Source organism: Macrotis lagotis, chromosome 4 (genome assembly GCF_037893015.1).
Source record: "Macrotis lagotis isolate mMagLag1 chromosome 4, bilby.v1.9.chrom.fasta, whole genome shotgun sequence".
Classification (NCBI taxonomy): Eukaryota; Metazoa; Chordata; class Mammalia; order Peramelemorphia; family Peramelidae; genus Macrotis; species Macrotis lagotis.
This window is the reverse complement of record NC_133661.1, coordinates 137,322,812-137,337,068: the sequence shown is the minus strand read 5'-3', so window position 1 is coordinate 137,337,068 and position 14,257 is coordinate 137,322,812. Positions and strand designations below refer to the sequence as shown.

Below are 14,257 nucleotides of genomic sequence, written 5' to 3'. Positions count from 1 at the left end.
AAATCAGGAAGTAAAGATGAGAAGTAAGACTATTCTAGGCATGGGAGGCAACCAGAAAATTATCCATGGAACCAAGAAAGGGGATGTCTTATTTGCGGAAGAGCAAAGAGTTGCATGTCACTGGAGTATGTGGGGTGGTGTTAGATATAAACAGACTGGAAATATAGAATATCTAAGTTAAGAAGTACTGAAGTACTTGAAATACTAAACAGAGGATTTTGTATTTCATATTAGAGATACATTGCAATTGAATTTAAGGATGATATAATTGGTTTGACTCTTTAGAAAAAATCATTTTAGAGGCTGGCTAGAGAATGACCTGAACTGCCATACTTGTGAAAGACAGACCAAAAAACAGGCTATTGCAGAAATTCAGTCATGAAGTAATGAGGGCTTTCATTAGAGTCATCTCAGTATTGGAGGAGAGAAAAGGGGCATTTGAGAAATGTTACAAAGGGGAAAATGATAACACTTAACGACAAAACGAATTTGGGGAATGAGACAGTGTGCAGAATAGAGGATGAAACCTAGATTATGAGCTTGGGATTTTATGGAGGTGCCCTCATCAGCAATAGAGAAATTTTCAATAGGGATGGTTTAAGAGAGGAAAATGAGTTCAGTTTTGGATATTTTGATTTTAAGATAATCTTCTGGACATCCAGTTCATATGTCTTAAAGCTACTTAGAGAGCATTATGGGCATAAAAGCCAGACAGCTTATAGGATTCATGAAAGATTGTAGCATGAAATAAATATGGAAATGTGTATTTACTCTAAAGGTAATAAGGGCAATTACATAGTAAAAACTTTACCTTCGGAAAAGTATTTTGACAGCTAAATGTAGGCGACGGTGGGTTATTATAATATTCCAGGCAAGAATTAATGAGCTATGTTGACAGTATAAGTAGAAGGGAAGGGACAGATATGAAGTACTGTAGAATGAAGAGAATTGAGAATTGATTAGGTATGTAGGATGAGTAAGAGGAAATATTCAAAGAGATAACTCAAGAGTTTTGTTCCTTGATGACTAGGAATATGGGACACCATCCACAGGAATAGGAAAGTTCAGAGAAGGCATATGCTTAGTGGGAAGGCAATATATTCAGTTTTAGAAAAGTGGCATTTGTGACAGTGGTGGGAAAACCTATCAGGCAGGCACCTGGAAATGCAAGGTTGGAGCTCCAAGGAAAAATTGCAGCTAAAGATAAAGATTGAGTATAAATGAGACCAATCAGGGAGAGACCAAATGTAAAGAAGAAAAACATCAGCAAGGAAGTGAAGACTGAGCAGGGTAACAAAGGCCAAAAAAGGAAAGAGTAAAAAGAAGGCATCAAGAAGTGTCAAAAACTGAAGGAAGATCCAGAAACATGAGAAAAGACCTGTGAATATAGCAACTATAAAAGCAATTGGAGAGTCTTAAAGAGAGTGATTTCAATAAAAGAATTGTCAGGAAAGTCAGACTCTAGAAGGTTGAGGAGCAAATAGCCTGTGAGAAAATGAAGGAAACAAATTTAAAAAACCCTCTCCCTAGAAACTTAGTAGTAAAAGAGATGATTGATACTAATGGTGTATTGAATATCATGTGTGACTCAGTCAAAGACACCTGTGTTCAAATACTGTCTCAAACAGTAATTTAGCTATTTAACTGGTCACAGCAACATGACTTCAGTTGTCTTAAGAATCAAACAAGATAATATATGTAAAACACTTTCCAAACTTTAAGTATTATATAAATATTAGCTAGCTATCTTAACACAGAATTATGGAAGTTTGTTGTTTGTTTCTTTTTTTTTTGTATTTTTGTTTGCTTTGGGATAGGAAAACTTGATCAAGTTCATAGAAAAAAGGAAGTGAATCATTAAGAGGAAGGATATGGCGGAGAGGGGATTGTAATTAACAGAGAGGAGATAATTAATGGAGCAGATGCTTGAAGAAGATGGGAGAGATGGAACCAACAAAGACAGCTAGACATATTCAAATCCATTTAACTTTTAGAGGGTCTAGATTCAATACTTTGTTGGCTGCTTGCTACCTGTGTGATTTTGGACAGATTACTTAATGTCCTTAATCTCCCTTTTGAGTACTAAGCTTTGCAATGGATAAAGTACTGGACCTGAAGTCAGGAAGACCTCTTCCTGAATTCAAATCAGATATTCATTAACTATGTGACTACCCTCTCTCTACAAGTCACTTAAGCTTGTTTGCCTCATTTTCTTTATCTGAAAAATGAACTGGAGAAGGAATTGGCAAACTATTATAGACACCTCCAAATAAGGTCTTGAAGAGTCAAACTCAACAGAAAACAACTGAACAACATTTTTTTTTACTCATTTGTGGGATTTAGATTAAATGGACTCTCAGTCAGCTAGAGATAATAGGAAAGGAGTTGAACTTGAAATCAGGTAGACATTAGTTCAAATCTTGCCTCAGATATTTATTATCTATGTAGGCCTGGACATGGCACCTATACTCTCAGATTATTTCCTCATCTATAAAATGGAGATAATAGTATCATCCTTCTCACAAGGTAGTTTTCAGAACAGAAGATAATATTTGTAAAATATTGATTTTTCTTGAAGCACTATGAATTGCCAGCCATTATTATCTTTGATCCTGTTTTGCTATAGATCTGAAAACCTATGAAATTCCCCACTAGATTAATCTACTTCTTTGCAATATCTACCTGCACCTGGCTGCCTTCTGGCACCAAAAAGATCTAGCTAAATTGTTCTTCTGGAGGAAAGTCTTTCAGATGCTAGAAGTCAACTATCATGTCTTGCCCAAGGCATTTCTTTTTCATCCTTGAAGAGTATAGTATCTACTTTCTTAATAAGTGGAAGTTTATAGGATAAATCATCTCTGATTTTTTTTTGTATTTAATCACTATAAGTTCCTGGAATTATGATTATTAAATGTAGTTGCTCCTTTCCCCTGGTTTTTTTCCTTCACTTAATAAAGTTAATAAATAATCAAATTAATGTAGCTTTGGGGGTTAGCATACCATTCTCAGAAAATTGAACTCTTGGAAAATAAAGATATAAGTTTATTTGATCTCTAATTTCAATACTTAAAAACTAAACATTGTGTTGTTCTTCATTAATTTCAGTTGTGTGTGCCTTTTGGGAACCCTATTTGGGGTTCCCTTGGTGAAGATAATGGAGTGGTTTGTCATTCTCTTCTCCAGATAATTTTACAGGGTGAGGAATCGAGGCATACTGAGATAAAGGAATTATCCAGGTCATTCAACTAAGTAAGTCCAAAATCATATTAGAAATCGGAAGGATGAGTTTTCCTGACTCCAGTACTAGTGTTTTATCTATTGTGTCATGCAGCTTCCTAGACATATTGTAAGGGAACCAAATTAAAATAATTCAAATGATTTGAGTATTTGGGAAGAAGATATGCATTTATTATTTCATTAATGTAGGGTAATGTCAACTCAGGAACTTTTCCCATTATTTTTTGTTGTTGTTATTGCTGTTTTGTGAAATCTTATTTTATTTTATTTTCCAATTACATGCAAAAATAGTCTTCAACATTTGACTTTTTGCAAACTCTTGTGTTCCATATTTTTCTGTCACTCTCCCTTCCCTACCTCCTCCCTATGGCAGCAAGGAATCAGATATAGGCCATACATGTTGCAAATATCTTTTTAATCTTTCTATAAATTTCAGCATTACAGAGCCATCTTGGACCATAAGATACAGGATTTGAATCCAGTTCATCTTGACTTCCAGAATAATTAACTTTCCAGTATGTCACATTTATCTTTCAGCCTTTCAATGCATAACTTAAGGGCTAGTACCTACCTCAAATGTTAACTGCAGGCCTCTTGCAACTACAATTCAAATGTCTTCAATGAACTGCCCATCTTGAAGGATAATTATTAGAAATTCCTTGTTTTATTTCAGTTGATAAAAGTTTTTAATTTTCTGTTTAGATAATATAAGAGCCTTTATTTATTTTTGAGCTCATTTTGTACTCATTGTACTAAGTTTCTATATTTCTTTTTGCTATGGTAATTACTATATATAAAGTAGACAACTCCCATAATCCTGATGTGAAAAACTTTGAGAAAGTTTCATATATATATATATATATATATATATATATATATACATATATATATATATATATATATATATATATAAAGAATTCTATTTAAATGTTGTATTCTCCCCTTCCCCAGTTGAAATCATTCTTTTGTATGCATTGTTGCAAAATAATAAATTCTTCCATTTCCATGTTAGGGATGTATTTTCTGAGAAACAATTCTTAAATAGTGCATATTCCTCATGCTAATTTCATATGCAGGTAGGGATCTTCCAGTACTGCATTATTTTTCAAGAGGAAGGGCTAATGAAAATCCATGATGAAAGTACGATATGACATGCGCATTCAGCTGCGATTCATTTGATCCAAACATGTTTGGCCATTGCTGGACTTTTCCCAGGCAAAAGGAGAACACCCAGGAGAGTGCCTAGTCCGGACAAAAGGGAATGGAGGGTGATTTTATTTCACCACCATCATTTCATCTCTTTGTAGAACTCCCCTGTGTCTGCCCTCTAGCATAAAACTTGCTTTAATTCAGACAACTCAAATAGAAATGATTCTTCCTCCAAATTTTACAATTATCTTCCAAAAGTTAAAAGGAAATATGAACTCTAATTGGTCATTATGAAATATGGCACAATATTGTCCATTTATCATATATTAATGTTTAATATTCTCAATTAGTTTCTGGTATTTCTCTTTGAAATTATATAAGAATTTATGAATTATAAAAGGTGTGCTTGAAATGAGGAGGAAAAATGTATTTTAAAAAAACTTATCACTTTGCTTTTTTTATAAATTTTACCATTATTCTTATCCTGATCCTATTAATAATGCCTACAATATTGTGATCGATAACAGGGTTGTCATTCTTTTTAAACTTTGACAGAATTTTAGAAAAAATAGTTGCATCCTCAACCTCTTCAGCAACCAGTAGCTTTCAAAAATAATATTTTGTATAAAGGATACTTTACCTACAATGATTGAAATGAATAATAGGATGCATTAAAAGAAACAGAGGTTATTATTTTTTCTCCACATAAAGGAGTAGTAGATACATGATAAGTGGGAAGTTCTTGTGAACAATATGCCCTTTCCTTCCCTCTCTATCTGCATGTCCATGTATGTGAGTGTAATACTTACCCTAGGTGATTTTTTTTTCTACCCTTTATATAAACAATGTTTTCCCACTCTCATTTTCCCTTATTCTGCTGTTTTAGTCAAAGTCAGGGTGCAGTATTTACTGTCTCCAGATCTGGGACAAGGAACAATAGACTTCTCTCTGGTCAATAAGGAAGACAAGGGCACAGTTATAACTGAATTACTGAAGTGAACAACCTTGTTGTGACCAAAAGGAGGAATTTCACTTTCAGGTACTCCCAACAGGTTTTTCCTCTTGGTTACTAGGCCAGAAAGATCAGTCACATCTAGATAGGACACCCTTTAAAGTATTCAGTCTGAAAGCCAGGAAACAGGTTCCGCATGACTGCTATCCAGTAGAGATGTGAACTCTGACTGGATAGGTGAGAACCAATGGAAGAACCAGGTCATTTCATTTCAAAGTTTGCTGTGTGTGTGTGTGTGTGTGTGTGTGTGTGTGTGTGTGTTCTTCCAAAGAGGAAAAACAGTTTTTGAGGTTAGAAAAACATCAAACCTTATGAATGTGAAGGGAAGAAAATTAAAATAATCTAAATCATATTTTCAAAGGCAAACCTAGGAAGACATTAATACAATTGATACTATTTCTTATTCAAAAGCCTTTTTATAAACATAGGACAGTATTATAAGCTGGCAAGGTTAATTTGGTGGCAATTTATCTTTTTTGCAAGGAGCCAAAAAGCCTATAGCTCCTAGAATTTCCCTTCTAACACTTTCCTATAATCTATTTTCATTGTCTCTTGAAGTCATAACATTCTGGAAAAGATAACTAGCATGTTGTGTTTACTTGCTGATGCATTTCTAAAAGGTCCTGTAATTTAATTTTTTTTAAATCGAAGAAAGTAATTTCGTTCTCTTTTCTGACTACTAGCCATAAAATGTTTCCATTGCTAACCGCCCCCCCAAAAAAAAGCCAATGACTAACTTGAAATCAAGAAGTCCTGGATTCAAGTGTTAACTTTGACACTTAATGACTGAAGAGACCTTGTGGGAGTCACTTCAGCTCTTGGTACCCCAAGAAGATAGCATTTTGCTTTAGTAGAAACAATCTCTACATTAGGAAATCCCTACATCAAATGAAATGAGCTAAAATAAATCAGAAAAATAAGACCTCAAGTCTTTGTTGACATAACATAAACTTACTTCCCTCAGTCTGTGCCAGTAAAAAAAGTCAAATTACAACTTAGAGCTTATAGGCTCCAACACACTAGATTACACAGAGAAAGTACACCAATTTAATGTCCATAAACTCTGTTTCCCCTTTTTCAGTATATAGGATTATAAGTTTATTTATCCAGTTTATAAGATATCTCAGCATAGAATAAATACTAGCCCCAGAATTAGAGGACCTGAATAATAATAGTACTACTAATATTCATTGTGTGATGTTATAAAGTACCTCAAAAGACCTGAGTTTCCTAGTCTATAAAATGGGGGAGTTGGACCAGAAGGCCCCTAAGGTTCCATTCAGCTCTAGTGCTCATGAACCACACTTTACAAATGTTAATTTTCAGGTCTTCTCTAAAGCTCTTAAAATTACTTGGGACAAATGAAAATTATATTTTAGAATGCCAATACCTTAAGACTATATACTGTTTATATCCTTACATTTGTCTCCCCAGAACTTTCATAAAACTTTGCATATCAGAGGAACATAATCAGAACTTATTAAAATGAACATATGAAATTAATTTTAAAATCTCAAACTTTTCCTTCTAAATCTATGAGAGGGTATCAGAGTAGAGAAATTTTGAAATATTGATAATTCCTTTGGAAATAAATTATATTGTGGTAATTATCAGTCTTTGTTGCCTTGTAAATAATATTAAGACTTAAATTAAGTTCTCTAATATTACTAAAAAAAAGTTTATTTAGGGACGGCTAGGTGGCACAGTGGATAAAGCACTGGCCCTGGAGTCAGGAGTACCTGGGTTCAAATCTGGTCTCAGACACTTAATAATTACCTAGCTGTGTGGCCTTGGGCAAGCCACTTAACCCCATTTGCCTTGCAAAAAAAAAACCCTAAAAAAAGTTTATTATATATACATATATATATATATATATATGAATTGTAAATAGTATTATGCTAAGATTTGGAGTCAAAAGAAATGAGTTTAAATTGGGGCTAGATCACTTACTGTATAAATAAATACATATATGTGTGTGTGTGTGTGTGTCTCTCTCTCTCTTGATATATATATATATATATATATATATATATATATATATATATATATAAATTCAAGTCATTTTACTTCTGTAGGATTCAGTTTCCTCATGTGTAAAATGAATTCACCTAAATAAGGTCAATAGTTTCCAAATCCTACTTGCCATTACTTACATAAAATGATTTTGTGATCAGAAAAGTCTTCATGGCCATTGAGAAGTCAGTTGAAAGATGGATGGCATTTAACAAAAAGAGAAGAGAGACTTTCTAGATGTAAGGAAGTCCAGAGTAAATATCCAGAAGTGGAAAAGGAGGTGTTAGTTTAGAGAACAATTGATAATACAGTTTGATTATAGAATGGGTTATTTAACAGAAAAGTGGCAAGATAAGAAAAAACATAGAAAGGAGCTTGGTAAGATTTGAATGGCAAACTAAAAACTTTTTTGTCAAAGAACATTTCCAAATAACTAGGTTTGAAATTTTACTACCTGTCTGAAGTTGCTGAAAGTTACCCTCCCCTCCCAACCTTCTCTCCTTCTCTCTCTCTCTCTCTCTCTCTCTCTCTCTCTCTCTCTCAACCCAATCACTTTCCACACTATCATCACAATAATATATTCATATTAGTAAGCTATATACTTAATAGAACTAAGAAAATCCACCAGATAATTAATCTCAAAATTCTGCTTGCTTTAAAAAAAAGAATTAATGATTTACATTAGAATCTTTCTTGTGATTCTTATGTGATAATAAAAATATAAATATATCATAGGACATAGAGGTCCAATCTTGCATTCAGGAAGACTTGGATACAAAGCCTGCCTCTCTTTCATATACTAGTTTTGTCACATTAGCCCCAAGCAACTTTCTAAATTTACATTACATTACATTATTATTAAATTAGAGATATGCATAGGTGAAGACAATTATGACATTATATGTTAGCCAAATTGATGGAATTACAGGTTTATTTCCCAATCCTCAGAAATAATAGCAAAGATTTTAACTAGTAATATTGAAGAATTAACATAAAATTAAGCTATTCCTCAACAAATCTGGAACATGCCTTGAAATGAAGTAAAGTTACTTCTTTCTAAATGCTTCTGATTTTAAATTAGCCACTTTATTCTAACATAATTTAAAGGTTTCCGATTTTGTGCATAAATGTCTAAGATAGTTTCAGGAATATTCTGTTTGGAGGAGGGAGTTAATACTTTTCAAAATGTGGAACTTGGAGATAAAGTTTGAAACCCTGACTTGTTAACAAACAATCCAAATATCAGCTCAGCACAGTCTAAAGGGATTATTCAGCCCAATTTTCTCTGTGCCTAAGCTATGCTCTGGATATAAGATGGGATCCATTGGGAGAAGGTTTAACTCTTTCTATCTTCCATGGTACCTTTTATTGGAGCAGCATGGTTCTTTCTTAAATAACATTTTATTCAGTAGCAAAAAGTACTTATATCTTTGCAAGATACCTATGTTTCCCAGCATATAAATAGAAACTCCTGTTCATTATGACAGAACAATAAACTAACAAAATTAACACTTTCATAACTCTATGGTAAGTCCACTATTGAAAGAAATGGATATTGGGTTGGTGCTGATATTTTCTAAACTTAAAAAAAAAGTAAAAACCATTTCTCTTAGTAATTCCTACATCTTAAAGAAAGACTACTCCTGGGCAGAAAACTTCATTTTTGTCTTTTTTATTCCTAACTCCTAGGACAGGGCTTGGTATCTAGTAAGCACTTGGTAAATTCTTATAGATTGATTGATTAAGGGTAGTAGAGAGTAACAGTAACCTCTAACCCTGGTATATCTGCCTAGTAGCTTGGCATTAGAAGAATTTAGCTAGTTTCCTTGGGGAATTACCTAATCCTTTAGCCAGAAAGTTCTTTAATTATATAAACAACAATAACAAAAATGATCTTTCTAGTACCTTTATTAAAGATATTTTCTACAGCACATGTGCAAATGGAGAATAACAGTGAAGCAGAAAGAGGGCCAGCCTTGGAGTCAGTGAGACGTAGATTAAAGTTCCACCTCTGACCCCCTATTAGTTGTGTGACCCTAGACAAATCAGTTAACCTCTTTAGTGTTCAAGGCAACTCTCTAAGTCCATAAACTGGAGATGAGTGAAAGGTAAAACACAGAGATAGCACGGAAGTTAAAGAACTGGACTTGAAATAATAAAGACATATTAAATCCTGTCACATATTTACTAGCTGTCTGACCCTGAGCAAGTCAGTTAATTTGTAAGTCTCAGTTTCCTTATCTGTAAAAAAAAGGAGAAAATAATATCCCCGACCTCACTGAGCATTTATGAGGATCTAATGAAATAGCATGTAACATGTTTTGAAAACCTTAAAACACTACATAAATGTGTTCTTGCTGCTATGTAAGTCATAAATCTTCATTGGTAAAGAAGAATTTCCAAACTGAAATGTCTTTATACTGATGAAAATCACAAGTCTAGGACAAAAGAAAAAGAAAGTGTATCTAGGAAAAGGTTTTAACTCTTGTGGTAAGAATAAACAAACAAACCAAAACAAGTAAACTAGAAAAAGACAGGGACAAAAAAAGAGGTTCCATTTGTAAAGTCAGAACAGTCAATCAGGAAAGGGTATGACCCAAACTTGCCAAGGTGATAGTCACTCCTGTCTATGAATCCCCCTTCATGCTCCAAGGCAACAGTTCAGCTTTCCCCATTACTAATAAAAAGGTTAAAGCTTCAAACTATTTTTTTAATTTAGATCTGCTGGTTGGTAATTGGAATAAACATTCAAATTTGAGCATCAAATTTCTCATTAGTTTCACATCAATACCTGTGCTGAAACTATGGATCAGTGAACTGAACTTCTTGCTGCCCAAGTGAATTCATTAATCATTCTCTCCTAAGATGGCTGTATAAGTAGACAGCTGTTCTAAGCAGCTGTCTTCTGGTACAACTCCTCTCCTACATAAATACATACTGTTGGAAACTTTTTTGCATCAGTTGGCTGTTGTTTTAACGAGGAGATCCTTCTTATTGTAAGTAAACCATGCCAAATTGCCAGTGGTCACTTTATGGCTACAGAGAGAAAGTTTTAAAACCATTAAGGCTAAGTTACCATGTCTTATCTCAGGTATCACCAGGAAAAAGAAATACAAAACCACGAGCATCAAGTCCTAGACAAATGTATGTCATGAAGGAGTCATACAATTAAGCTTCCTAAACCTAATCTTTCCCTTGCCCATATTGACAGGGTTTGGCTCCTCATCCTCCCCTCCTAATCTTCTAGTTATAGATATTTAACTTTATTTTCATATTCACTGATGGATTTGGCTACTTGGAGAGATTAGAATCCACATTAGGCTTCAATTTTCTATTACAATCTAAACAAGTGCTCAAGTAATTGGAGCTTATCCTATTTAAATATATGCAGTCAGGAAATTTGAAACTGTCTTGATGGCCCATATAATATTTCCTTTAGATGGTCTCTGATATGTCAGTAGCTGCAAGTTCATCCACACAACAATGACCTCATTGGATAACCTTTTTCCAGTCATAGAACACTTAGTAGCAACATGAGAACCTGATTATTTCCCCCTGAGAAAAAGAAAAACAATGCATACAAACAAGATTTTAAGGAGACTCTCTCTTAGAACTCAAATTGCATGGACACACACACAAACACACACACACACACATATACACGCACACAAAACAACCAAAAAACCTACCATGGACAGATCTGACATGACATAATGAAAACACACACCTTCACAGAAGAAAAATTAAGCAATCTTTAGGTAAACTTTCTTCTTGGAATTACATTTTTTCCATTTTGTATCAAAGACTAAAAAACTGAAAGAGACTTGGTTTCACCACATTAACATTAAATGAACCTAGGAAGTCATATAGAACTCTTTCCTTGTTCCATCTTCTTCCATTTCACAATACTTTATAAAGTAGATAGCTAGTTCTGTAGATCAGGAGTTGGCAAATTATAACACATGGGCCAAATCATTAATTTTTGTACATTGTTAGATGTGAGTGGTTTTGCATATAATGCATGTAATAAAACTTATATGTTTTTATTGTCTTATATAGAGAAAAATCTTTATTTCCAAATGTTAAAACCATTCTGGGATATACAATTTTAAAGAGAGTAGATAAGTATTTGCAAAATCTGTTTTACTTACTCTGATAATTAAGTATAAAAATTCTGCCTGCATATAATTATCCATACTGGTTGGTCTTTCAGGTCTTTATGACTTGGAAAATTGGGACTTCCTACTTCACTTCCAAATAGAATTAGCAGACTATCTTTATTTCACAAAATTTCACTGTTTTAGGAGAATCTGTGAAAGTGCAGTTTTTTCCTCATTGGTTCTGCTGATTCTAAGACTCTTTAAAACACCTGTTTGGCCTAGTGTAGCTTAAAATTATATTGGTTCTAGGGGCAGCTAGGTGGCATAGTGGATAGAGCACCAGCCTTGTATTCAGGAGTACCTGAGTTCAAATCCAGTCTCAGACATTTAAAAATTACCTAGCTGTGTGGCCTTGGACAAGCCATTTAACCCTATTGCCTTGTAAAAAAAAAAACAAAACTAAAAAAAAAATCATTTGTCACTTTTTAATTATCTAAGTATCAGTCTAAGGCCTGAATCTGTGATTTCACTGGAATTAATGTGTGTTAGGCAACTCCCTCTACTAATGCCAGTCTGCATGGTCTCTGTGATTTATAATCTTAGAGTTGCCTATGGCACTGAGAAGTTAAGTGACTTGTCCAGGAATCCACATCAAGGGTATTTCAGAGGAAGAACTTGAGTTTAGTTCTTCCTAGCTATGAAGGCAGTTCTCTGGACAGTCCATCAGATTGTTTCTGCTACTGAATATCTGAATGTTAAGAACTTATCATATAACCAAAGAAGTTTAATCATCTGGTTTGGGATTGTAAATTTAGAATCAGAAGGAAGTTTAACAAGATCATTTGGTCCAATCTCCATATTTTACAGATAAATCAACTAAGGCCCAGATATGCCAAATGACTTTCCTGCTATCAAAAAGGTAAATGGAAAAGCATTGTTTCCAGCTCATTCACTATACTATATCAATTAATACATTATGGTAACTCAGTAGATATATGATGTAGATGATTTCCATACCTTAACTTCACTCCTAGACTTTGTCCTTGGCTTCAACTCTATATTGATAAGAGTCTGTTGTATACGTTTCCCTGAGCATCTTTCTAGCACTTCAATCTCAATAGGTGTCAAAATGAATTCATGGCCCTCCCTCAAAAGTTTGAAAATTTGGAGTCATTGTTGAGTATTCTCTTCCCTCCACACAGCGCTCTTTCTACCAGCATCACTCCCATCAATTTCTATATCTTGTCTATTGTGGGGTGGGGTGGGGGTAGGGAAGATGGGTTTCTACCTAAGGTTTTCAAAATAATGTAAGATTTTAAAATTGCCCTTGAAAATTCTTTGTCAGCTAAAAAGTTTAATAGATTATTTTTATGTGAATTTTATGTGAAAAGAGAATAGTATAGAAAACATTATTCTAAATCATAATAAATGAAATGTACATTAGAACTCTGATATTGTACCTCATCTCAGCAAATGGACATAGATCACAAAATTCAAAATTAGTTCAGTATTAGAGGAGTTATAGAAATCTGGGCACACTAATACACTGTTGGCAAAAGTATGAATTACTTGAACCCCCTCTGCAAATTAGTTAAAATTATGTAAGAAAATGACTCAAGGGGCAGTTAGGTGGTACAGTGGATAGAGCACTGGACTTGGAGTCTGAAGGACCTGCATTCAAATCCAGCCTCAGACACTTAATCATGACCTATTTGTATAACTTAACCCCATTGTCTTGCAAAAAAGAAAAAGAAAAAAAGAAAGCAGGACCTACTGCTAGGCAAGATGATTAATGATAACTATGGAGGACTTATGAAGACTATAATATTTATAGCAGTACTTCTTTTATTATCAAAGAATTAGACCAAAAAAGTGGATTGTCATCTATAATTGTTATACCCGGGTAGTACAAGAATGAAATTAAATATAAATGCACTATAAGAAAGAATGATTTATAATGTATACAGAAAAGCATAGGAAAATAAATTAACATATGCCAAACATAACTAGGAAAATAATATAAATAATAATTATATTACAAATAGAATGAAATAATAACAACAAAACCCAATAAAATAAGATTCAATGCTGAGAAATTACAGTGACCACTCTCAGTCCCAAGAAGAGATATACCTTTTCTTTGCAAAGATAGGGTACTATGAGTATGGAATTGCATAGAATTGTCAGATATTTTTTGATTTGTTGATTAGTTTTTCTGAATTGAATTTTTTATTCTCTTTTTTATTCTTTGTGACAGGGAAGTAGAGGGAGACATTTTTGGAAATAACGGTAATGCAGAAACAAATGATACAGATAACATGAGAAGCAAAAAGAAAAAAAATCTAGGATTTCATCAAAAAAGAAGTTATCTATACCAAAGAGGAGATGTATCTGTGATATTTGCTATGAGAGCAGTTTGAGATCAATGTTATTTTTTATAACATATAGCTAATAATGATTAAAAAAAGAACAAAGAAACCAGGCTTTCTTCTCAAGTAGAAGAAAATAAAAATAAGCAAAGATTTAGCTGGCAAGAAAACTGATGCATGGGGGAACAATATTTTAGATCCTAACAAATAAATCTGATTATATTACATTCCAAACAATTATCTGTGGATAGAGGAGTCAGGAGGAGCTGAGTTCAAACCTGACCTTGGACCTTTGACACTAGCTGTGAGATCTTGGGCTAGTCATTTAACCCTGATTGCTTTGCATCCAAGGGCTATCTCTAATAGTCATGAATCAT

The 14,257-nt window shown here is 33.6% G+C and overlaps 1 long non-coding RNA gene across 1 annotated transcript in view; it reads left to right on the top strand.

Annotated features, from left to right (window-relative positions):
- Window positions 1-13,839, top strand: part of LOC141520045 (uncharacterized) — an 84,833-nt gene extending 70,994 nt beyond the window's left edge. Inside the window, exons 2-3 of the long non-coding RNA XR_012477526.1 lie at window positions 12,379-12,430; window positions 13,769-13,839. This is a non-coding gene — a long non-coding RNA (uncharacterized LOC141520045). The remainder of the gene's footprint in view (window positions 1-12,378; window positions 12,431-13,768) is intronic.
- Window positions 13,840-14,257: the final 418 nt, after the last annotated feature.